Source organism: Haemaphysalis longicornis, unplaced genomic scaffold, assembly GCF_048455015.1.
Source record: "Haemaphysalis longicornis isolate Haplotype H1 unplaced genomic scaffold, Haemaphysalis longicornis Haplotype H1 scaffold_3, whole genome shotgun sequence".
NCBI classification, from domain to species: domain Eukaryota; kingdom Metazoa; phylum Arthropoda; class Arachnida; order Ixodida; family Ixodidae; genus Haemaphysalis; species Haemaphysalis longicornis.
In genome coordinates, this window is record NW_027526335.1 from 205,309,781 (window position 1) to 205,317,468 (window position 7,688).

A 7,688-nucleotide genomic window follows, 5' to 3' on the forward strand; every position below is an offset into this window, starting at 1 on the left:
TGCAAAACCGGAATTCTCTATAGCTAAGCGTATCGTTTCAGTCGAATTTGATCAAAGGAAGACGACTTCAAATATAATTGTCGGGAGCTACGCAGTGCACGTTTAAAAGAAAAATATCCTCTTAAAATAAATGACAACGCTATAGACAGAGCACGACACATGAATCGCTCAGGCCTTCTCAGAGCCATCATAAACTCCCATGACAGCCCCCAAACAAACTTGGCCTTAACACATTCCGCATCTGTTCCTAAAATCTCGTCTATACTAAAAAAAACACTATAACGTTCGTACCCAAAGTGAGCGCCTAAAACGTATTTTTCCGGAGCCCCCAAGGGTTGTGTACAGGAGAAACAAAAACCTTAGGAATATCCTTACCTCATACAAAATACGGACTCAGACGACCGATGGATAAAGACCTTGCCGGAAGCTCTGATGTCAAATATGCATGAACATGTCCACAACGACTACTGCCGTCAGTATAGCCTCTGACTTACGCCTAGAAATTAGAGGAAACCTTAACTGTGATAGATCCAATGTGGTATATTAGCTCGAGTGTACGGTGTGCCACCTACGATACATCGGGCAAACACAAAAGTCGTTCAGAACAAGGTTTAATATTCACAAGTCACATTCGAAAACTCTGCCATTGTGAAAACACGTTAGCCTTCCTGGGCACTCTTTTGAACGCCTCAGAATCACGATATTAGTATCAGGGGTTCGCTCTCCCCACTATAGGCTATTCCGCAAATCGTACCTTACTTACAAGTTCAAATCCGCATCCGGAGGCTTTATTGAAAGTTTGGGGAAATTATCGTCTTTGCTTGGTGCTTAAGCCATTTGCACCTTTCTTCCGTTTTTTGCTTCATTCGCAATACCGAACACTGTCGGCCAACATACGTTTCCTCCTGCTTTTTTTCCTTGTGTCTCTCGTTTTTTTTCGCGGAATAGTCGCGGCATTCCCAGTACGCCTCCACTCCCGTCTCCCACTACAGTTGAGAGGTGGGGGCGTTTACTGCAGTTGGCAGCCCCTTTTTGAGGGTAAATTTGTTACCGCGAACGCACCGTTCGCGCGGTCATCCACCATTTGCCAGGCGTGCGGTTCCCCCACGCGTCCACTTCTTGGACAGTAGAGTTAACTCTAAAATGTTTCATTCATCACACAGTTCTTGCTATGCCTCCATTCTGCTGTGACATGCCTTGATCATAAACACGGAAACTTCTTGACCCTTACTGTTGACCGATTTAATAGTAACTTCGGCGAAGGACACACCTAGCTAAATCATACTTACTTCCTACCTAGCTACATACTCTTATAATTGGTTGAGTTGCTCTCGCGTGCGACCTTCAGTGACTTCTGTGAACTTGTGAACTACTCTGACACTCTCCGCGCCGCCGGTCAGTGGTGTTTTCAGAAATAGATGTGGCTTGGTTCTGTATTTGTTCGTGTACTTCGGCATTTCGGGTGTCGAGACGCTCCCTGCACTATTCGTTTATTCGTGTTTTCGTACGTAAAGTGTCTGTTTTTCACCAGCTTCCTTCCCTTACTTTTTCATAGAATGAAGTTGTATATTGCTTTGCTTTTAAGAAAAGAGTTTTCCGCACACGGTACCGCATCTCCTTTCCTTCTTTTCGTTGCCGTGGAGAGTTAGGCGAAAGACGGTACGAAAGTTTGTACCCACATGTATAGTGCCCTCCCTTTACCTGTATGCTCGCCCCAGCCGCCGATTTTCTTAACAAGGGTGCACCGTAGCACACCTTCTGCACCTGTGTAAGCGTGCATGCTTCTAGGTTGTATGTTAGTCAGATGAAAACTGGTCCTCCGTCCGAACCGGCAGTAAACCACCGTGTTTGTGTTTATTCGTGAGTTGACCATTTTTTCAACTATTTCTTCTGGTTCCTCGAGAATTCTCTCTTTGTGCTTATACATTGTAACGTGGCGGCAGGACAGACGAAATGACCGATGAGACAGTCGAACGATCTACATACAGATTATTTACATGGCGGCCATGCCAGAGCCCGCGCAGGCAGAGCGCACAGACAGATCTTCTTCGTCGTCATAGGCTGGGATGACCGAGCCGCGTTGCGTTGCCCTCTTCATCGTCTTCTCGGGACATGGCCCCCCGGTTGAAAGCGACCGTCCCGGTCGACGCCGCCGTATTGCGCGATGTGGTGAGGACGAAAGCTGAGATGACACTGTACAATGACGTCCTTGCCGCCACATAGGATGAGGATGCTGTAGGCGATGCCTGGTCCCGCGACACGACCTCGTCAAGGCACCGACAAAACTTCGAAGGTATGCGGAACCACGTCGGACTAGTGGGCTGGGAACACGCCATCGTCGTCTGGTCACGTCATCGGGTCTTGGCGGTTCTGAATCGGCTGGTCACGGGCTGGGGATACGGGGCGGGGGGAGCGTCGTCGAGAGCTGGTAGCGGCGGGGCTGGGGCTGCCGACGTGGGTCACGCCCCCTCGAAGATTGCCACGATGCCGATGAGGTGTGCAGCTGCGGCCAGCTCGGGGAGGGACCCGCAACCCCACCAAAATGTAACGTGGCGGCAGGACAGACGAAATGAACGATGAGACAGTCGAACGATTTATATACAGATCATTTACATGGCGGCCATGCCAGAGCCCGCGCAGGCAGAGCGCACAGACAGATCTTCGTCGTCGTAGGCTGGGATGACCGAGCCGCGTTGCGTTGCCTTCTTCATCGTCTTCTCGGGACAATATATATATATATATATATATATATATATATATATGTATAACACAGAAATAACCAGACCGGTATTCTGGAGGTCGTGGGTTCGGATCCCACCTGGCGGGCATTTTTTCTTCACTTTCTTTCTTTCTTTCCAAATTCTTAATCTGTTTCAAAGATCTACCACTTCCTCCCCTTTGCTTTCCGAGGTTTTCTCGACTGCCAACCCTTATTTCTGTGTTATTTTCAACGAGCCCCTCATTTCCTATTCTGATTCGCTATATATATGTATATATATATATATATATATCTGTCTATATATATATATATATATATATACATATATATATATATATATATATATATAATTATAAATATATATACATATATATATATATATATATATATACATATATACATATGTAGCGACGAATCAGAATAGGAAATGAGGGGCTCGGTGAAAGTAAGACAGGAAGAAGGGTTGGCAGTCAAGAAAACCTCGGAAAGCAAAGGGGAGGATGTGGTAGGTAATTGAAACAGATAAAGAATTTGGAAAGAAAGAAAGATAGTGGAGAAAAAATGCCCGCCAGGTGGGATCCGAACCCACGACCTCCAGAATGCCGGTCTGGTGCGATAACCACTACGCTACCAGCGCGGCTTTATTTCCCCTCCACTTTCTGGGTATTTATGTTAGGTATTTTTGTTTCCTGTGCTTGGGGGTGGTGGCCAGCGCCACTCTGACTACTCGGGGTGAAGGGGACCTTCTTTTTAACCCCCGGGCCGTGACTCGAGTGTCTACGACATGTCGGGAGTGGTCGACCAGCGTTGAACCCTCTTAAGCTCCATATGGCACCAAGACTGCCAGAACAGAGGCCCTCGCTATGCATGTAGCGGATCAGAATAGGAAATGAGGGGCTCGTTGAAAGTAAGACAGGAACAAGGGTTGCCAGTCAAGAAAACCTCGGAAAGCAAAGGGGAGGATGTGGTAGGTAATTGAAACAGATAAAGAATTTGGAAAGAAAGAAAGAAAGTGAAGAAAAAATGACCGCCAGGTAGGATCCGAGCCCACGACCTCCAGAATGCCGGTCTGGTGCGATAACCACCACGCTACCGGTGGGGCTATATTTCCCCTCCACTTTCTGGGTATTTATGTTAGGTATTTTTGTTTTCTTCGCTTGGGGGTGGTGGCCAGCGCCACTCTGACTACTCGGGGTGAAGGGGACCTTCTTTTTAACCCCCGGGGCGTGACTCGAGTGTCTACGACATGTCGAGAGTGGTCGACCAGCGTTGAACACTCTTAAGCTCCATATGGCACCAAGACTGCCAAACGGCGGCCCTCGCTATGCATGTAGCGAATCAGAATAGTAAATGAGGGGCTCGTGGAAAGTAAGACAGGAATAAGGGTTGGCAGTGAAGAAAACTTCGGAAAGCAAAGGGGAAGATGTGGTAGCTAATTGAAACATAAAGAATTTGAAAAGAAAGAAAGAAAGTGAAGAAAAAATGCCCGCCAGGTGGGATCCGAGCCCACGACCTCAAGAATGCCGGTCTGGTGCGATAACCACTACGCTACCGGCGGGGCTATATTTCCCCTCGACTTTCTGGGTATTTATGTTAGGTATTTTTGTTTCCTGCGATTGGGGGAGGTGGCCAACGTCACTCTGAGTACTCGGGGTGAAGGGGACCTTCTTTTTAACCCCCGGGCCGTGAATCGAGTGTCTACGACATGTCGAGAGTGGTCGACCAGCATTGAACCCTCTTAAGCTCCCTATGGCACCAAGACTGCCAGAACAGGGGCCCTAATCATAATTGCCTGTCTACTGCAGAAAGAAAGCCTCTCCCGAAGATCTACCACGCCTATGGAGTACGAGTTCAGTCCACGTTTTCCCCCACATTTTCGCCACTCGTCTCGCCATTCTACCTTAGGCCGACCCCTTTTGCGTTTGGCGTTTACTGGAAGCCAACCTTTTAAATGGATGGTCCACCGGTTGTTCGTCATACGCATTATATGACCCGCCCATGCCCCTCTCCTTCGCCGAATTTGAACTAGAATGTCGTCCACCTTAGGCTGTTCTCAAATCCACGCGGCTGGTTTCCTGTCCCGTAACGTGACCCTTAGCATTCGCCTTTTCATATCCCGTTGTGTGAATCTAGGTTTTGTTTCAAGTCGTTCAGTGAGACCCCAAGCTTCTGCCCCGTACATCTCAACAGGATGAACACACTGATTATGAAATGATTTTTCAGAGAAGGCGGAAGCTTGCTTGGTTGGATATCTTAACTGTTATCGAAAGCAGCCGATCACATGCTAATTCTGTGGGTAATGTCAGTTTCCTGGTTTTGGGTTAGCAGATATGATTTTCCGAAATACACGTACCGGCGTACTCTTTCGAAAGCCTCTTTACTTACCCCAAAGTTTCGTATTGTTACATGCTGATTCAACACCACCTTCAATTTGTTTGTATTGATTTTTAAGCCTGCTAACATACTTTCGGAGTACAATTTGCAGAGCATGCGCTCCGAGTCCGTGCTAGTTTGACTGAACAGAACGATGTAGTCTGCAAAACTCAGGTGGCTCAGATATTCCCGACTAATTTTTACCCGTCTTTTTTCCACCTAAGGTTCTTGAACACATTCTGCGAACAGGCTGTGAATAATTGGGGGGATATTGTATCCCTTTAGTGGACACGCTGTTGTGTACGACTCTTACAAATTCTTTGATGGAGCTCCAATGTTCCCGTGCACCCGCCCAATATATCTTACAAAAGGCCAATGTACGGCTCGGCTACTCAGTGTTCAGGTAATGCCGTTAGTACTGCTGTTGTCCGCACTGAGTCGAATGCTTTTTCCTAACTGGTGAATTCCATGTAGAGAGGAGTGTTATACTCCGACCAGTGTTCATTAGCTGGAATAGCATGGATATGGTCTCATGTTCAGAAAACATGCCGGAAACCGGCCTGTTCTCACAGCTGTTGAAATTCTAAACTGCACATAGGTGATTCCGAAATACTTTTGGAAATAATTTGCGGGAAACACCCAGCAGGCTGATGGGCATGTTTTTATTGCCTTTTAAAATATGTACATATTTTGTAATGCGGGTTGTTAGGTAACTGAGGAGGTCAAGATTTCGTGCTGCTGAGCACGAGGTCGCGGGTTTGATTACCGGCCACGGAGGCTGTTTTCTTGATGGAGGCGAAAAGCAAAAACGCCCATGTGTACGAAATTTCCACGCACGTTAGAGATCCTCACCTAGTCAAAATTAATCCGGACGTTACGTCACACAAGGACAATGAATGAATAACTGACCAGAAACGAAACCGTACAGCAACCTAATGTAGCCAAAATAGTGAATGTCCTACAAAATTAAGTTCTCAACTCACAAGAGTTCGCGCTCACGTGTCAGTGTCACGTGTCACTCGCTGTCAGTTAGCTGCGCCGATACACTTGCTCAGTGTGATGGCCGCAGGCACTGTGTCTCCTTGACGGTGGGTCTGGCCGTTGCAAAGTCGGGTCTCTTTGTTCCCTGCGCTAGGCTTAGGGCGCTTCCGCGGAGCCCTTGTCGATGCCGATGCTGCAACGGAAGAGCGATTCGGCCCGCGTGCTCCGTGTCCGGTCTTGGCTGAGCTGCCTCCACGTGAATAGAAAAGATGCCGCCTGTAACGCAGGTTCTCTGAACGTTCTCGTCCGGCATGTCGCTCCCCGAACATCGTTCTTCCAGGTCTCATGCCACGGCCGCCTGGCTTCCTCGTCGTCCTGGCTTCGTTCCCCCATGCGATACTCTTTTCTCGCTACCGCACGCCCACTTCTTCCTCGTCACTTTTAACCGCCGTCCACCCCGTCGGGTGAGCAGGGCCTGATCACAATATATATGTATATATATATATATATATATATATATATAAATATATATATATATATATATATATATATATATATATATATATATATATATATATATATATATAAGAGAAGAAAAACTTCGAGCAAGGTAAAAGCACGATTGTGGCCTACGTTTCAGCAAAGAGAACTTGCTTTCCTCAGGGCTTGCTTTCCTATATATATATATATATATATATATATATATATATACATATATATAAGATAAGAACTACTTTGTGGTTAACTTGTTTATTATAAATTATGCAGTGTGCATAAGGATTCGTTGTTCATTGTGGGATTGTCCCTGAGGAAGGAAGTTCCACTTCCGAAACTGTCGGACTAATTTATAATAAACAAGTTAACCGCAAAGTTGTTCTTATCTTTTACCTGACCGTTTCTTCTGGCCCGTTGCAAAACTCATCGAAATCTTGACCATCAATGGCTGCCAGACACCATACAACGGAGCGGTTGACGTGCCTTTTTCCAAGGCACACCATCCGGAGCGCTATTGTGGGGGACTCTCATCCGCCATGTCCACGGCCATTTCCACCCGAGTGAGAGAGGTGCTCCCGGATTTATCTCATACGGCGGCATGAAGTTTGAGGACGTCACCGCCGCCCTGGAATATCTACCCCCAACCGTGGAGACACTGGTGCTTCACGTCGGAACTGCTGATATAGCAGAAAGCGGATCGTCCTCATCCCTGGAGAAGTTGAGACGAATGCTTGCGAGGGTTCGCCTCCACCGTCCGGCCTTGAAAAGGATATGTTTGAGCCTGCCCCTTCCCCGCACCCTGAACCGGCGCCGACGAGGGGGAGACTGGCGGTTTGTCAGATCATTCAACTGCGAAGCCTCCCATTTTGTGCGCGAGGTCCGCCGCCTGTGCCAGCGGAAGGAGTTAGGAGCCGACGTGCGCTACATCGACCACGCCTTCCACGAACTACCGGCCCGGAGGGTCTTTGCTGCTGACGGGCTCCACGCGAGTTTTGAGGGCGTTGCGCTGCTGGCGGAGCACTTCCGCAACGCTCTCTCGTTCAGGGCGCTCGGCTGGCAGCGGAGACCCTTTAAACCCCGGGCACCGAACAACCCAACACCAGGTGCAACGCCGGCACAG

At 47.9% G+C, this 7,688-nt stretch overlaps 2 non-coding genes across 2 annotated transcripts; both read right to left on the reverse strand.

Annotated features, from left to right (window-relative positions):
• Positions 1-3,281: 3,281 nt before the first annotated feature.
• Trnaa-ggc (transfer RNA alanine (anticodon GGC)) lies at positions 3,282-3,356 on the reverse strand. The gene has a single exon. It is a non-coding gene; the product is annotated as a tRNA-Ala (tRNA).
• Positions 3,357-4,204: 848 nt separating this feature from the next.
• Positions 4,205-4,277, reverse strand: Trnaa-ggc (transfer RNA alanine (anticodon GGC)). Its single transcript has one exon. It is a non-coding gene; the product is annotated as a tRNA-Ala (tRNA).
• Positions 4,278-7,688: the final 3,411 nt, after the last annotated feature.